This window comes from Hyla sarda, chromosome 1, assembly GCF_029499605.1.
Source record: "Hyla sarda isolate aHylSar1 chromosome 1, aHylSar1.hap1, whole genome shotgun sequence".
NCBI classification, from domain to species: Eukaryota; Metazoa; Chordata; class Amphibia; order Anura; family Hylidae; genus Hyla; species Hyla sarda.
This window is the reverse complement of record NC_079189.1, coordinates 81895226-81913680: the sequence shown is the minus strand read 5'-3', so window position 1 is coordinate 81913680 and position 18455 is coordinate 81895226. Positions and strand designations below refer to the sequence as shown.

General features: G+C 42.5%; 1 protein-coding gene across 5 annotated transcripts in view; it reads right to left on the bottom strand.

Annotated features, from left to right (window-relative positions):
• Nucleotides 1–18455, bottom strand: part of LOC130355758 (uncharacterized protein C4orf19 homolog) — an 81148-nt gene that overhangs the window by 17896 nt on the left and 44797 nt on the right. The window lies entirely within an intron of this gene.

Genomic DNA, 18455 nt, shown 5'->3' with positions numbered 1-18455 from the left:
TTTTGCATTGTAGCAATATAGCATTTCATTTTTCATCTGTATCTTTGTGCTAGCAGTGTGCTGCTGTATTCTCCTGTTTGTGTATATTCAGCTTAGCAGCGTGCACCTGTATGCCAGGTCCATGCAGTTGGCGTTAGGGGAGGGCAACCCAGGCAATTGCCTAGGGCCCCCATCCCCCAGGGGGGGATGCTCAGTAGGGGGGGGGGGCATCTGTTTTAAAGTGTCCACAGCGCCAGCTGCTTGTTAAAGATAAGCAACCCGGCCGCGGTTACTTTAAAAAGGCAGGTTTGCGGGCTGTGTGAATAATATGATGAGTGACGTGTCCTGCCGGGTCCTCTATGCGGCGTCAGGGACGTCACTCCTCATTTCCTGCAGCGCCGATGTAGTGAAAAAAACTGTGTCGTGAAGCGTTCTGTGTCCGGCTGCAGGAAATGAGGAGTGACGTCTCTGATGCAGCATTGAGGACCCGGCAGGAGACGTCACTCGTCATATTATCCCCACATACCACAAGACCCGCCACATTACCTGAGCCTGCGGAGCGTGGCCAGGTAAGGAATTGGGAAAAATAGAAAAAGTAGGGGGGGGGGGGGTTGAGGGGAACTATACTGCCAACCTAATGGGGGGGGGGGATGAAGAGGGGAACTATACTGCCAACCTAATGGGGGGGGGGGGAAGAGGGGAACTATACTGCCAACCTAATGGGGGGGGGACTGCAACCTACTGTGGGGGGAACATACTGCCAACCTAATGGGGGGGGGGGCTACAACCTAATGTGGGGGAACATACTGCCAACCTAATGGGGGGGGGGACTATACTGCCAGCCTAATGGCCGGGGGGGGGAAGAGGTTAACTATACTGCCAACCTAATGGGGGGGGGGAAGAGGGGAACTATACTGCCAACCTAATGGGGGGGGGGAAGAGGGGAACTATACTGCCAACCTAATGGGGAGGGGACTGCAAACTACTGTGGGGGGAACATACTGCCAACCTAATGGGGGGGGCTACAACCTAATGTGGGGGAACATACTGCCAACCTAATGGGGGGGGGACTATACTGCCAGCCTAATGTGGAGGAACATACTGCACCTCTTGGGGGGAACTATACTGCCTACCTAATGGGGGGAACATACTGCCAACCTAATGGGGGGGGGAAACTGCAACCTAATGTAGGGGAACATACTGCCTACCTAATGGGGGGGACTGCAACCTAATGTGGGGGAACTATACTGCCAGCCTAATGTGGGGGAACATACTGCACCTAATGTGGGGAAACTATACTGCCTTCCTAATGTGGGGGAACATACTGCCAACCTAATTGGTGGTGGTGGGGGGAACTGCAACCTAATGTGGGGGAACATACTGCCTACCTAATGTGGGGGAACATACTGCACCTAATATGGGGAAACTATACTGCCTACCTAATGTGGGGGAACATACTGCACCTAATGTGGGGAAACTATACTGCCTACCTAATGGGGGGAACATACTGCCAACCTAATGGGGGAGAACTGCAACCTAATGTGGGGGAACATACTGCCTACCTAATGTGGGGGAACGTACTGCCTACCTAATGTGGGGGAACACATTGCCAACCTAATGTGGGGGAACATACTGCCAACCTAATGTGGGGAAACTATACTGCCAACTTAATGTGGGGGAACTATACTGCCAACCTAATGTGGGGAACTATACTGCCAACCTAATGTGGGGGAACTATACTGCCAACCTAATGTGGGGGAACTATACTGCCAACCTAATGTGGGGGAACTATACAAAAATATAAAATTGTACTATTCTGATCCCTATAGCTTTTTTTCTGTATATGGGGATGTATGAGGGTAATTTTTTGCGCTGTGATTTGTAGTTTTTATCGGTACCATTTTTGTTTTGATGGGACTTTTCAATTGCTTTTTTAGATATTTTTTATGGTATTTGAAGTGACCAAAAATGTGCAAATCTGGTTAGTGCACTATTATGATTTTTGGGGCCCCTCTTTTGATTTTGCCTAGGGCCACGCTGAGCCTAAAACCGGCCCTGCATGCAGTGCTGGCCAACTTATCCTATTTTAAGTTATACATATTGGGGAGGGGCTACCTCCATGTTGGCTCCTGCACCCCACACATCTTACAAGGTGCTGGATGTTCTAGACCTTACAAGCCTGGTAACTGACTGCACAGAGGCACATTCACAGTGTAGGGTCTGTCCCAATGAGGTCACCTTATCATGGTGGGATGGTCCAAACTATTTGGCCAAATGGTGAGCAAAGTACCTCCATTTTTCCATTTTTTGCATTGTAGCAATATAGCATTTCATGTATCATCTGTATCTTCGTTCTAGCAGTGTGGTGCTGTATTCTCCTGTTTGTGTGTGTGTGTGTGTATATCTACATATATATATATATAGAAATAATAAGTCAAGGGGAGCACCGTGCACCAGGATTCCAGATCCGCCCGGGTGCCAAGCTTCGGGAGCCGACCAACTCCCAAATAATATGTAGAATCAAGTAGAAGCGGCACACCAGTATACCAGTGAAAGCGTGGGTTTATTCACACATCTGTGCAGGAAAGCTACGTTTCGGCTCGACAATAGAGCCTTTCTCATGTATATGTATATATATATCCAGTAGTATTATGTTCTGCCTTTCTGTTAGGTACAACCATGTTTAGTACCTATCTGAAATTATGCTTATCATTGTATCTTTTTCTGTATGGGGTCAGGATTATGTTCTATAATATTTTTCATTAAATTCATACATATCGGCCCTGATTTACAAAGTAAGAGTGGAGTTTTCTTTGTGGGTTTTAATTCCCTTACATTTTTTTCCATGGTATTTACTAAGATTTCCCTACATTGTGCCTTTTTTACACATGCTTTGATCTGTGGGGTTAAATCCACCACATTTTCTGTGGACACCTTAGGACACCTTTTTTTTTTATCAGGCCACGCCCCCTTTTCCCGACAGCCACTCCACTTTTTCCGGAATTTCTCAGTAAAATGGAGAGTTGGTAGGGTTTTTTTCAATTCTGGCACAAATTCTGGCGTAGACAAAATTTCTGGCGCACAACCCGAGAAAACAGGTTGGATTAACAATAGTAAATCAGGGCCATAATGTTCATTTGATTCCAACAACTCATTATTTTTTTATGACAATGAGTGTATTTGTGTGGAGTTTAGGTTGTTACTTGTTTCCTGTTGACTGCAGTTGGTACCAGTGAGTTTGTAAGGTTTGTTGCTGGAACTTATTGCCCCTATTCAGTAAGTGGGGTCTGCATTGGTATTCCCTGGTGTGTGGACTGATGTGTTTAGGTCAATTTAAAGCCTTATTTGAGGGGAGATCATGAAATTGAGCTGCAGAATAGTGTTTACCCCTTATAGTCACACCTACTGCACCGTTGCTGAATGGACCTTCTGTGATAAAGCTTGAGGAAAAGCTTTTTCTGCCTTTGTGCCAAGATCAGTAGCACTGCATCAGCTGCTGATCGCAGGAAAGAGAGTCATAAAACATAAATCAATATAGGGATCCCATTTTTTGTTTTTATCCCGCCCCATTTAATAGTGTTGCTTCTGAAATGATAAAACTCAATAATGGCAAGACAAGGTCAATGAAACATGAATTAGCTTAGAGAATAAAAAAAGTGTATATATTTTTGACAATACTGATCAATGTGTAGATCCAAAATATTTTGTTGTTGTAACACAAAAAAAACAAAATAAATAAAGGGGAAGGAGAGGGAGTTATGAATACTTCTAGGTTAATTAAAAGGGTACTCTGGCCAAAGACATCTTATCCCCTATCCAAAGGATAGGGGATAAGATGTCTGATTGTGGGGCGCCCACCGATTGGACCCCCCGCGATCTCCGTGTAGCACAGGGTGCTGTACGGCAATCGCGGGGGTCCCAGTGGCGGGCCCCCGGCGATCAGACATCTTATCCCCTATCCTTTGGATAGGGATTAAGATGTCTTTGGCCAGAATACCCTTTTTTGATGTTGAACATAAATATTGTCCTTGTCTTATGGCATTAACCAGAACATTTAGTCGTACATATGGCGGAGCATCTGGTAAGGTAAAGATTATTTTATCCTGTTAACACGTTGAGTTCATATTAAAGTCATAGGTGCTGTTTCCATGGCTGCACATGAAAAGTCATTCTGTCAATCTGTGCTATGTGTATTATCCCCAGTCCACGTACAAAGCACACGGCTGGAACTGGATGACAAACATTCCGCCCTGAGCACACATTACATCACTAATGCAAAGTGCAAGACTCGGACGTCTTATCGGGAGGAGGTGCTTCTCACAACCACAATGACAGGCTCTGTACCTTTTAATGGAAACAATTTACATGTTGGCTGAAAAGCCTAAGCTAGTAAGCTTAACACAAATCACCACACCCTCTTTTGTTTTCCATTCCTTGTCAATTTTAATTAGTCCTTAGGATATGGAAATTGATGCTACTACATCTAAAATGTGTCTAGCTTAATTCCAGTGGAAATCCAAATCCCAAAAATGTTATTCATTTTTTTTTAAACTCATTCTAGGTGATTCATTTTATGATCTGTAAACTTACACACTGATATACCTCAGGACTTCTGGGGGACAACCAGCTTTCCAGTATTACGGACTGATAAATCTGGCTAGTTATGCTATAAACATCCCATAAAGGAGGAAGTAAACACATAGTCATAGTTTCATACATCTTACAGTTCACTATAAAGTTACAGCTCTGTGCACTTGAAATCTCTCATTCATTTTCTGAAATTAAGTTACGGTAATACTCTTTACAATGTTTAATCTTTAATGTTTGTAAGGTTTTAATATAATTAGCAATAGATTAATGAAATAGGTTTTTCTACGAATGACACTCATGAGGGATCAGTTTGGGGTCCAATTGCTGGAAACTCCACTGATCACAGGAATGAGGGGCAAATGGGAGGAAAATAGACAAGTGCTATCTTTGCCTGGCCCATAGAGTTGAATAGAGTGACAGCTCGCATGTCTGACTGATGCTCCATTCAAACATGGAGAACATGGGAACCCCCATTTGTGTGATCTGTGAGGTTCCCATTGGTGGGTGTCCCACTGATGATACACTTTTCATGAAAGTCTTTCATAGGGAAAACCCTTTTAAGATATCCTCTATCTATCTATCTATCTATCTATATATATATATATATACATACATATATATACTTGACATCACCTAGTACATCCACGGTCACAGAACACAAGGAGGCTCGGAATAGTGTTCCAGCTGTATTCTTTCCCTAATAAAATGCACCATTTTGGCAAAGTATACGTTGCCAAAACAATGCATGTAAATGGGGAATGAATAGTGCCTGAATGCTTTTCTGAGCCTTCTTTTGTGCTGTTACCATGGATGTATTTTGTATTGGACTCCGGACTGGCTATCTGGATGGTCACTTGCATGGTGGATGGTTTCTAGTGCTGTCTACGTGCATCACATTGTGTACTTGATATTACCTTACACAGATAGGTTTTTATATACATGTGTAAATTATTTTCCCCATCCAATTTATGGCAATATATTAACTAGTCAAAACACAAGTCAACCCAAACAACACTTCAATCTGGAGGTGCAGCAACAATGTAAACAGGATCGGGAGTGGTTCCGGAGTGGATGTACCATATTTGCAACTTGTAAAGCTGGACATACACATTAGACTTATGTCAACTGAACTCAATGGTTTTGGCAGGACTGGCCGACTATCTAATGAGCATGGGGGCCTCCTGACTCTCCTTTGATGGCAGATGGCGGGGAAGGAAAGAATTGGGCTGTAACATGCCTGATCCTTCTGTTCTCAGGGAATATATGCAACCACCAGAGGTATCTGGCAGTGTCTTATTCCCTTCTCTTTATTCAGAACAAATGCACGAGCTGAATGTACAACTGTTTAGGAGGGTTGGGAGAGAAAAATGTTGGCCAATAAATGTCTGAAGTGTATGGCCAGTTCAAAGGGGTTTTCCCATATAAGACATAAAGAATGCTGGGACCCCAACCAGACAGAAGAATGTGACCTGATCAGATATTCAAATGGGGAATGAGAGGCCGAAGGCTACATTCACATCTTGTTTTTTTACATACGGTTGCCGTATCAGTTTTTTCTTTCCCTAGACAGGAAACAAAAAACTGACACAACCGTATGTATTTTAATGCTCAATGTGCTTTGCATTTAGTGTAACGTTATAAGAATCATATACGTTTTAATAACATCATGAAAGAACCAAAAACCGGACAGACATATGCCCACAACTGTTGTAGACCATGGTTTTATGCACTGGAAAAAAAATGTACACAACCAGATACATCTAGTTGTGTAGGGTTTTGAATGGGATGTCAATAAATATGTTTTTTCATACCGATGCATATGTTTTCAAATTGTACACGGTAACCGTATGTAAAAAAACGTGATGTGAATGTGCCCTTAAAGGGGTTATCTTCATATTATTTCTGTTTAAACCTGCTGCTGGGGCTACATAGCAAATAACAAAAATGTTTACTTACCTATCCCACTCCCCTGCCACTTCTTGTTTCTGCCTCTGTTTACTTTAATATATCTGCTGGCATGCCATGTGGACAGGAAATGCCCCTAAAGAGATCTATGCTATCTATGCTGAGTGAGCATTTCCTTTCCGCATGGCAAGTGAGGGTATGTTTTTAAGGCTATTATGGCAGAGATCGGGTGGTCAGGAAACCGGCAGTGGTGGGGGAGCAGGATGGTTAAGTAGACATCTTTGTTATTTTCTATGCAGCCCAGCAACATGTTAAAATCTAAATAATACCTAGACAAGTTACTTAACCCCCTCAATGTATACCAGCAGAAAACATATATTTTTGATAAATTTTAGGGAGTAAAGTGGGATGTAGACATTGTTTCAAACTCTGCTATCAATTACATTAACTCAACAATATACAGTCCTCCTAAAATGATATTTTCATAGGTTGTGAGAAGTAGTTTCTGCAGGTTCTCACTGTTACAAAAAGGTATAGAGCATGTCAAGGACAAAAAGAATGGAAATCCTGTGAATAACACTGTTTTCATAGAGCAAATAGAGGAAAGAAGGCCCATGTAAATATGAAATAGTTGCCACCTTTGTCATCCCAGTCTCTACACCAAAGTCAATGGAGAAGAAGACACACCTCATGTAAAGGGATCATTATTTCAAGAACTGTTCCCGAAATTGTCTCACTCTTCATTCCAGGCTAAAATAACACAGCATACTTGTATCAGCCCTTAACAACACAAAGCTACAACCTAAATTATAACCAGGATATGCCATAGTCTGTGAAAATAAAGTGCTTCTTAAATGTTTGTAAACCCTTCCGAATTTTCTATATTTCTGCGTACCGGTAAATTTGATGTAAAACTACAGATGATTACTAAAAAAGGATAAAGAAAACCAAATCAAATAAATTAGTTGAAAATATTAGACTTGGAAAATGATCCGTTACCACATATCCTTGAGTGGAAACAGTATGTGAACCTTTAGGCTATGTTCACACATCATTTTTTATAGCCTTTTTGCCTTAAAAAACAGACACTTTTTTTTTTTTTTTAAAGCAATTTCTTATACATTTTTAAAAATCGGCTAATTTTTAAAGCTAAAACAAACGAGCAACTTGGCTGTGTGTGAACATGGCCTAAGGGTTTGCAGAAAAATTGAAGGTAAAAATAAAGGCAGGTGTTTTCACTCTGGGATTTGAAGAGCTTCTAACGATCATCTAATGATGAGTTTCTATTATTGTTATTACTTTCTTTCATATGTGTTCTTATTATTGTCTGATTATTACACAGTTCAGTATTAACGTAAGTCTTGGGGGTATCTGATAACTGGGAGCCACTGTTAGGAGGAAGAAAAGGCGACTGCTGTAGATTAAGTCCAGTTGTCTTTTGACCAGCCAAATTATTACCATATGATCGAAATTTTGGAAAAATAAAAAAGTGTTTTCTCACCATTAACAGTTATGGCATACCTGAAGAATACCTATAGGATATGACATAGATTATGTGCTCAGTACCAATTTAGAGAACAGGGTTTAATTCCCCCATTTGAACACATCAGAGTCGGTGATGAGAATTGATGGAGAAACCAATGCTAGTCCAAAGATCATGTGATACTTTGATAGTTTTTTTTGCTATAAATTCAGTTGCAGAGAGCTAAAGTATGCAAGAACCACTAATGTTATTTATTGTGAGAAGGTGAAAGGCATCGTGGTGGATGGACGATATGTGTCACCAAGGCTACTGGCCTTGGTGAAGTAAAACCCGGAATTTATTCAGTGTCTGTGCTGCGATGCAGACTGACACTATGGCTGTAGTATGGCTGGAAGGTCAAACCGGGACGGCTCTTACTGGGAATGACCAAGTGCAGGGTGGGGGGTCATTCCCCACAATCCAGGCTGGCTTTTGTTGGCCTTAAAGGCAACCTGTTTCATCAGCTGAGGGGGATTTGCTAGTTGCAGCTCACACTGCCAGAGAGAGCTGAAAGTGGAGTTCTTTCCTGCATTTGCTCCAAGGTTGGAAGCTGGTGAACAGCCTGCCTGGAGGCCTGGAAAAGACTTGTTTGGTGCCGCACGGCACAAACTCAGGTGTGAACAAACATCTAAGGAATACAGGTGGACATTGGTTTTGTTTTCCTTTGTTCTGCGTTTAAAGACTGTTTGCTGTGTGCCAAGTGTGAATAAAACACTGAACTTTGATTTGAAAAGTACTGTTTCCTTGCTTCTATACTGCAACCGCACCTATCTGCAAGTGAGTTATCACATTTGGTGGAGGATGTGGGCAAGGCAGTGAGGATAGCGGTTGAATTGCAGTATGCTGTTGCCAAGAGCCGCTGGAGTTGTTGCTAGGGGCAATGAACCTACCGACAAGTGATTGTCAGTCTGGCGGGAATGTTTATCCAGTGTTTGTACTGATCCAGAGTCTGCAGTTTTGCCAAAATAGAGGTGGCTATAAAAGCACTCATGGAAGCCAACTTGCAACAGCTGGAGTCCACCAAGCAACAGCGAGAGACCAACAAGCTCCAGCAGGAGACCAACCAGCTGCTGTTACAGCACATAATGGCGCTAAAAGCTGCAACAACAACCCGGACTAACCCAGATGCCCGGAAGGCTGTTAGGATGGCGATCCCCAAGATGACACCCTCAGATGACGTTGAGACCTACCTGGCGGTCTTTGAGAAGGAGGCCACGAGGGAGAGGTTACCACGAGACCAATGGGCTGGAGTCATTGCCCCGTTCCTGACATCGGGGGCCCAGTAGGCATACTTTGACTTGCTCCAGGCTGACCAGGCTGCTGACTATGACATCATTAAGGGTGAGATCCTGGCAAGACTTGGGGTAAATGTGTGGGTCCGAGCCCAGTGGGTAAATGTAAGCCGTCTGAGCCTGCCAGGCCGCAATATTACGATCTTTTACAATGCCTGTAGGAATGGCTACAGCTGAGGTATTGAATCCCACTGCCATGCTGGACCGACTCCTGGCCGATATGTTCTGGAGGGCCCTGCCTTACTCCCTCCAGAACTGGATGGAAAGCCCTTAAAGCCCGGCCCCATTGCTATGTTGGGGATGTCAGGAGCTGGGACATGTAAGGGCTAATTGTCCCCATAAGGAGGAGCCGATGGACACCAATTATGCTCTCCGCCCGTGCCTGTATGCTCAGAGACTGTGTGCCACCAGTGTCCCCAGGGCAGGAGATTCGGGTCACCTCTGCCACATGAAAGTGGGAGGTAGTGTTGTGGAGGCATTAATAGACTCGGGAAGTATGGTAACCCTAGTGAGGTCCAACCTGGTGCAGCCCACGGAGTACACGGGCAGACCGGCTGGAGTGTTATGCATACATGGTGACTTAAAAGACTATCCAACCACCTTGGTGACTTTGTCAACAGCAACTGGCTGCTGGACTTGTGAGGTAGCCGTTGCCACGAAGTTGCCAGGGTTCGTGTCTCTGTGGCCCCAGACAAGAGTATTTTGGACCTGCAAGGCAGGGGTGTCTCCAATAGACTGACCCGAGTCAGAAACAACGGCAGTTGGGGTGAATACCACTACGGTGGAAGAGGAGGTGTCGTCTCCACTCAGGGTAATGGTAGGAGATGTGGAGGATCTGCCGTGAGGGCCAGAGTTGGCAGACCTCAATGTTACAGAAGAAAATTTTGGTACAGCACAGCACCAGGACCCGACTCTGTCTCGGGCCTGGGAAAATGTATTAATTGTAGAAGGTGCACCACAACAACGGGGAGCCGAGACTGTATACCCCCGTTTTGTGGTCTACCAAGGGATGCTGTACCGGGTTAACCAAGTTCGGGGTGAGAATGTGGAACAATTGGTGGTGCCTAAGGCATTTCGGAGGCTGGTTCTAGGGGGGCACCTGGGCCAGCAGAAGACGCAGGACCGAATTTTGCAGCGCTTTTACTGGCCCAGTGTGTATGAAGAGGTCAAAAGGTATTGCAAATCTTGCCCAACCTGCCAAATCACTAGCCCCCGGCCACATTACCGTAGTCCCCTAGTCCTGCTCCCGATTATCGAGTTCCTGTTTGAATGGAACGCTATGGATCTGGTAGGCCCATTGCCAAAGTCCGCTAGGGGGCACCAACACATCCTGGTTGTCCTAGACTATGTGACTCGGTATCCTGAGGCACTACCTCTGCAACATACCTTGGCCAAACATATAGCTAAGGAGCTAATGGAGTTGTTTTCCTGAGTGGGCTTTCCTGACCACGGCACCCCGTTTACGTCAAAGGTAATGAAGGATAAAGGAGAAAAAGAATCGTTGCATAAATGTGCACACCCAAAAAGAATTAAGTAATCAAATTAATCTTTACTATGCAGCAAATACACAAAAAGTGCAGACACAACATCACTATGTAGGACAATAGAGGACAACTTAAACCAATTAAAAATGCTCATAAAAGAGCAGTAGCACAACATGGGGAGGGGCCATGAACCCCCTGTCCCCCCAGTCCTGTCCTGCAAAATAATGAGTACAACAAAGCTGCTACATCAAGGTGCACAGTGCTGACAATAAAGGGAAATAACCCAGTGCAATGATACCCAAATTACATAAGAATAATAAATAACTTAACTAGACATAAGTAATAGAAGGTAGCAAACCACAGACGGAGGAGCAGCTGGATATGGTATGACAGGACAGCCGGACCCCACGCGTTCCTTCAATCTATGGTGACTTACCCAGGGGTGTATACCTCCGTTTGACAACACCCTTGAGGCAGTCAACATAGAGTGACGGAACGTGTGGGGTTCGGCTGTCCTATCCTGCCATACCATATCTAGCTGTTCCTCCGTCTGTGGTTTGCTACCGTCTATTACTTATGTCTAGTTACCGTATTTATCGGGGTATAACACGCACCGGCCTATAACACGCACCCACATTTTTCCAAGGAAATTTTGGTAAAAAAGTTTTGTTTTACCAAAATATCCTTTGAAAAATGAGGGTGCGTGTGTGTGCAGATGTACCTCAATAAACTGTTTCTGGCGGCTTCTGCAGTTCAATGATTTAAAGCGAGCGCTTTAAATCATTGACGTGCAGTGGCTTCTGAGAGGCCAGAGTGCCGCTGCTCTATTCCCTCCCCGTCCCCGGTTTTATAGTTAAATATCCCGCCGCCATGGCACAATTCCCTCCCCGTCCCCAGTTTTATAGTTAAATATCCCGCCGCCGCCGCCACTGCACAATTCCCTCCCCGTTTTATAGTTAAATATCCCGCCGCCGCCACTGCCCAATTCCCTCCCCGTCTCTGGTTTTATAGTTACATGTGCCCTGGGGACTGTGGTCCTTCATGCTCCGGCAGTCTCCTGATCTGTCACTGTGCGCCGCGCACTAACTGACGAGTGACGTCGTGTTGAGGACGTCACTCGTCATTACGCAGCGCACAGTGACAGATCAGGAGACTGCCGGAGCATGAAGGACCGCAGTCCCCAGGGCACATGTAACTATAAAACCAGAGACAGGGAGGGAATTGGGCAGTGGCGGCGGCGGGATATTTAACTATAAAACGGGGACGGGGAGGGAATCGGGCAGTGGCGGCGGCGGGACATATATCTATAAAACCGGGGACGAGGAGGGAATCGGGCAGTGGCAGTGGGACTCTGGCCAGGCAGAAGCTGCTGCAGTTCAATGGTCACAAACAGTCTATCAGCGTAAAACACGCAGATAGACTTTAGGCTAAAAATTTTAGCATAAAAAATGCGTGTTATACGCCGATAAATACGGTAAGTTTTGTGTATTTTCTGCACATTTATGCAGTGATTCTTTTTCTCCTTTATGCTATATGGTATCTTTTTGCTGTCAGTAGCACCCCGGTCATTATATTGGATAAGTTGAGCCCCCCTGTTAGACATAGCTAAAGAGGCATGGGAACAACAGCCCGCGCTGCACAAAAGTGTAATTGAGTATGTCACTCAGTTGCAGGAATGGATGGAAACAGTGTTGCCCTTGGTTAGGGAACATATGGAGGCAGCTCAGCAAGCTCACAGCAGAGTTTATAATCAGTGTTGAGCGGCATAGGTCATATTCGAATTTGCGATATTTCACGAATATATGGACGAATATTCGTCATATATTCGCTAAATTTGCATATTTGTAATATTCGCATTTTATTTTCGCATATGCGAAAATTTGCACAGTCGAAAATTCGCATATGCAAAATTTCACAGGCCAGTCTCACACAGTAGTATTGGAGCCTTCTTTACACCACACAATCTGGAAGCAGAGAGCGGGGTTCAAATGATTTTTATTGAAATTTTTCAGAATTATTACGATCACTGTGATGTGTAATGTGAAAAAACAAACAAAAAAAAAAACTAACATTCGTAATTGCTAATATATAGTGCTATATTCGCGAATATCGTCAGGCTCGGGTTCAGAATTTTAACCCAGGATTGGGTTCTGGTTCTGGTACCAAAAGTAGACAGTAAATTTCTCGCTAAATGGCAGGAACCCTAGGAAGTGATCGAAAAGGCAGGGTAGGTGACGTACAGGGTATACCAGCCAGAAAAATATAATTTACATAATAATTTGGAACAGGGTGTATGTATGCAAATGTTTAAATTCCACATGGCATATGGATGTCATAGATGTATATCAGTACATTCATGTTATATTTAACCCCTTAAGGATGGACCCATTTTTTAACCTAATGAACAGGCTCTTTTTTTTTCTTTTTTATATATGACATGTGTCTCTTTAAATGGTAATAACTTTGCAACGCTTTTTCTGAGCGGAGCGATTCTGAGATAGTTTTTTCGTGACATATTGTACTTTATATAAGTGGTGCATTTTTGTTGTCACAAGCAGAATTTTTTGTGAAAAACTCCAAAATATTGTGAAAAACTGGAAAATTTCGTTTTTTTTTTTTAATGGTGATCGCTGCAGTAATGTTGTTTATTCTGTGGGTTGGTACGATTATGGCGATACCCATTTTATATAGCTTTATATGTTCTTTTTTCTTTTCTGAGAAAAATTATTTTTTTCCCTTTTTTGTGTTATCATTTTCCGACAGCTGTAACTTTTTTTATTTTTCGTCTGACGCCATTGAGTGAATGCTTATTTTTGCAGGACAAGCTGAACTTTTTATTGGTATCATTTTTGCGATACAAGCTACCTTTTGATCTTTCTTATTTCGCTATTTGCACCAAAATTGGTGAATTTTGCCCTTTTTTTTTTTTTTTTTTTTACGGCGTTCACGTGCAGGATAAATTACATTACAGCTTTATAGTATACATCATAACAGATGTGGCAATACTTAGTATGTATATGATTTGTGTGTGTTTTTTTTTAAAGCTTTTAAGGACGCAGGGCGGACCTGTACGCCCTGTGCCCGGTCTCGGTGTTTAAAACGCATCACAACGGGTCGAACCTGCGCTAATAGCGCGTGACTCAGATCGTTGTGCCGAGGGCTATTAACCCTTCAGATGCGGCGATCAAAGTTGATCGCTGCATCGAAAACTAAAGTAAAAGCTTCCCGGGAGCTCAGTCGGGCTGATCGGGACTATCGCTCTAAAATCGCGATAGTCCCGGTCAGCTAGGACGCGAGCAGAGGCCCAAATACCTTGCTCCGTCGTGTCCGATCGGCGTTTGATTGCTCCAAGCCTGAGCTACAGGCTTGAGCAATCAATCCCCCATTACGCTGATCCCTGCAAAGCTATGCTTTGCAGGGATCAGGGTGAAAGATCAGTGTGTGCAGTGTTTTAGCCCCCAATGGGAGCTATAACACTGCAAAAAAAAAGTTAATAAAGGTCATTTAGCCCCTTCCCTAAGAAAAGTTTGAATCACCCCCCTTTTCCCATAAAAAAGAACTGTGTAAATAAAAACAAACATATATGGTATCGCCGCATGTGTAAATGTCCGAACTATAAAAATATATCGTTAATTAAACCGCACGGTCCACAGCGTATGCGCAAAAAAATTCCATAGTCCAAAATAGCGTATTTTTTATATCATAGGGGAAGGGGTAAAGAAGCACTCTGTTTTGCTTTTGCCCGTATCCTACAGTGCCACATGTTTTATTCCAGCACAGCTTCTTCTATACATTTCATTGCAGTGGTCACTGAATCCCCAGTCTGACTCTCCAAACCTTCCAGTGCTTAAAGTGTCAGAGCAGGATGTCAGTTCTGGGTTCTTACTTCATGTGAACCAAAGGATAACATCATCACCTTCCAGATCCCACTTACTATTTCTTAGATCTCACCTCCCCTCACATCTCCATTTTCTATCTCTATAGGATTAGGAATAAATAGTAAATATACTCCACCGAGACTGTGTTCACACTACATTTTTTGCTGAATTTTTTATGGTTTTGCTGTGATTTTGTCAGAAATTTTGCCATTTTACTGTAATTGTGTAAATGTGTAATTTTTACTATGATTTTAACCCCTTAAGGACTCAGCCCAGGACTCACAAAATCATAACTCTTTTATTTTTTCATCCACAGACTAGTATGAGGGCTTGTTTTTTTCTGCGACAAGTTGCCCGTTGTAATGCCATAACTCACTTTACCATAAAATATATGGTGCAACCAAAAAAATACTATTTGTGTGGGGAAATTAAAAAGAAAACTGCAATTTTGCTAATTTTGGAAGGTTTAGTTTTTACACCGTACAAGTTACGGTAAAAATGACATGTGGTCTTTATTCTTTGGGTCAATACGATTAAAATGATACCCATGATAACATACTTTTCTATTACTGTTGCGCTTAAAAAAATCGCAAACTGTTTCACCAAATTAGTACGTTTAAAATCCCCCTATTTTGAAGACCTATAACTTTTTCATTTTTCCGTATAAGCAGCGGTATGGGGCTAATTTTTTGCGCCGTGATCTTAACTTTTTATTGATACCATATTTGCTTATATAAAACTTTTAATACTTTTTTTTAATAAAATTTTTTTGGAATAAAATGTTATAAAAAAGCAGCTATTTTGGACTTTTTTTTTACGTTCACGCCGTTCATCATACGGTATCATTAACATTTTATTTTAATAGTTGGGATATTTACGCATGGGGCGATACCAAATATGTATCTAAAATATATTTTTTACACTTTTTGGGGGTGAACTAGGGAAAATGGGACAATTTACATTTTTATTGGGGGAGGGGTTTTTTCAAATTTTTTTACTTTTTTTATTTACTTTTTTTACTTTTATTTTTACACTTTAATATTACCCATTGGGGACTATTTATAGCAATCATTCGATTGCTAATACTTTTCAGTGCTATGCATAGGACATAGCACTGATCAGTATTATCGGTCATCTTCTGCTCTGGTCTGCTCAATCGCAGACCAAAGCAGAAGACCCGTGGAAGGCAGCGGAGGCAGGTGAGGGGACCTCCGGCTGCCATGCTGGATGATCGGATCACCGTGGCAGCGCTGTGGGCAATCCTATTATCCATTTTAGTGACCGCGATGCTTCAGATGCCGTGATCTGTATTGATCACAGCATCTGAGGGGTTAATGGCAGACATCCGCACAATCGCGGATGTCCGCCATTACGAATGGGTCCCTGGCGGCTCTCAGCCGCCGGGACCTGCCGCGCATGACGCTCCGATGCTCGCAGTTATGCATAGGACGTAAATGTACATCCTGGTGTGTTAAGTACCAGCTCACCAGGACGTACATTTACGTCCTGTGTCGTTAAGGGGTTAAATAATCGAACCAGAAATAGCCTATATGCAGTAAAAATTCTACATGCAAATACAGCCTAAAGACTTCAAATTTACAAAAAAACACCTCAATTGTGATTATAGGTCAAATCACTTTAACTCATTGCAATATTTCTCTAAAAAATGCATCAAAACTGCACATAATGTGACCCCAACCCACTTTTGAGTCTAATAAGTTTACCTGGGTGAGCTTCAGCACCAGCATCTTAAAGAGATGACTAGGTGCAGTGATCTAAGACCACACCCCATCTCTCGGAGGAGCCAGAGGATTCATGAGAAATGTAGGCAACATAACCAAGGGATTTTAGTGATCTTTTACATCTAACATGGAACCCAAACAATGCCTGCCATGTCAACTAAAGAGGTAGGCACAAAACATACGCAGGAACCTTTGCATTGTTCGCTAATAATAACCTATGCTTCTAAAAAATACAATTCTCTGAGTGTTTCTTTAATGCTGTAAAGTGGAGGAAATAATATTCTCCCGTATCCACGTTGCTTCCAGTTAATATTTAGCCCGGCGCTGAGTTTAATAGATGACTTTTATCTTTAACACACAACATACACAACACAGAAAGGCAGGTGATTCCTGGGTTACTATGGTCATGTAAATATGTAAATTCACTCTCCTTCAGAAGGAAGAAAACTACCTTACACCAACGGGGGGTGGGGGGGACGGGGCGGAGCAATGTTAGGTAAAAATGGCCCATAAGTTACAGTATTGTCATATTCCTGTACAAGACATTGTCAAAGATATACCAGAGATGGTTACGCTGGACCTTGTATGTGTAGGATGGTGGCATAAAACAGAAAGACTGAGTGAAACTATGAGGTCTTTTACAATAAACAAGTATCAATGCTCCGAAAAGCATATAAAAGTATATAAAAGTATAACTATGTCACATTTGGATGAAGCATTTATCTCCCAAAATGCATGAAAGCAACTCACCATACAATACAGATTCCACACAAACCTTCCACCAAGAGTCACAATGCTATCTCACACAGTTGTAATAAAATAGTTAAAAAGGGGCCTGGATATATTTCTTTACAGTAATAATATCACAGGTTATAGTTACTACATTCTGGAGCTCGGACGTTGATTCAGTGATTTTTTTATGATTGCCAAATTGGGAGTCAGGAATACATTATTTTTTTCTAAAATTAGGGAAACTGGCTTCTACTTCATGAGATTTTTTCTTCCTCTGGATCAACACTTATCGGGTACTAGGCTGAACTGGATGGGTAGCTGTCTTTTTTTAGCCTTACAAACTATTTAACTATACATAGCAGATTAAATATACAGAACATAGTATAAATGTAGAAGTAATAACTAGTCGTCATGTCTCATTAAGACCCTTGGGTAATCTATTGGACTAAAACAGCCTTACTGCATGTTTCACCATAATAGATATCTTACCCATACTGGTGTGTGACACAATGTAAAGCATACACCACCCCGAAGTGCGTTTCACTGTTCTTTCTCAAGGGGTACCTATATAAACAAGTAGCAGTAATATCGACTCATACGTCACCTATTACCATGCTTATTACTATAATTGGCGTATACACATCATATTTTGTTATTGTCAGATTGATGTGACTAGTCACTTTGCTACTTGATGCAGCTTCTGATAGGTGTCTCTTATTCATTATGGAAATCTACCAGTCGTACATATTTAGGTCATTTTCATTATCCTACAAAGGACAATGGCACACTCCTACATTCCGAGATCCCTATCTTGTATCTCTTTAGCTGCTGTAGGACTAAAGGATTTAGCGTCTCTTTCTACCTGCATGCTATATGCAAACTAGATGCCACCTGTCATATTCATAGAGCATGTGCATGTACGGTAACACGAGAAGAGACAAGATTATATTTCCTGAATACATAAACATTGTGTTTACTAGGTTCTGTAGCCAAAATGGTCAGGGCAGAGTCTTTTATGACATTATACCATTGCCATATGCATACCCAACCATGACATGTGTGACAATAGTGCCTGTAAGGAGGAGAGATATATTAGGCAGCAAAAGAAAAGTCAATGATGGCCCAATGGCTAAATTGTGATGGCTCGGTAATTGGGTCAGAACATCTCCACAATGGCAGGTCTTTTGGGGCATTGCTACTATGCATGTGAAGGTGGTACTGAAGAAGACAATTTAACAAGTGAAGACAGGATCACGGGTGCCATGGCTCATTAATGCATGTGATCCCCAAAAATAGCTACTGAAAACACATGGCTGCTGACTATGATAAAA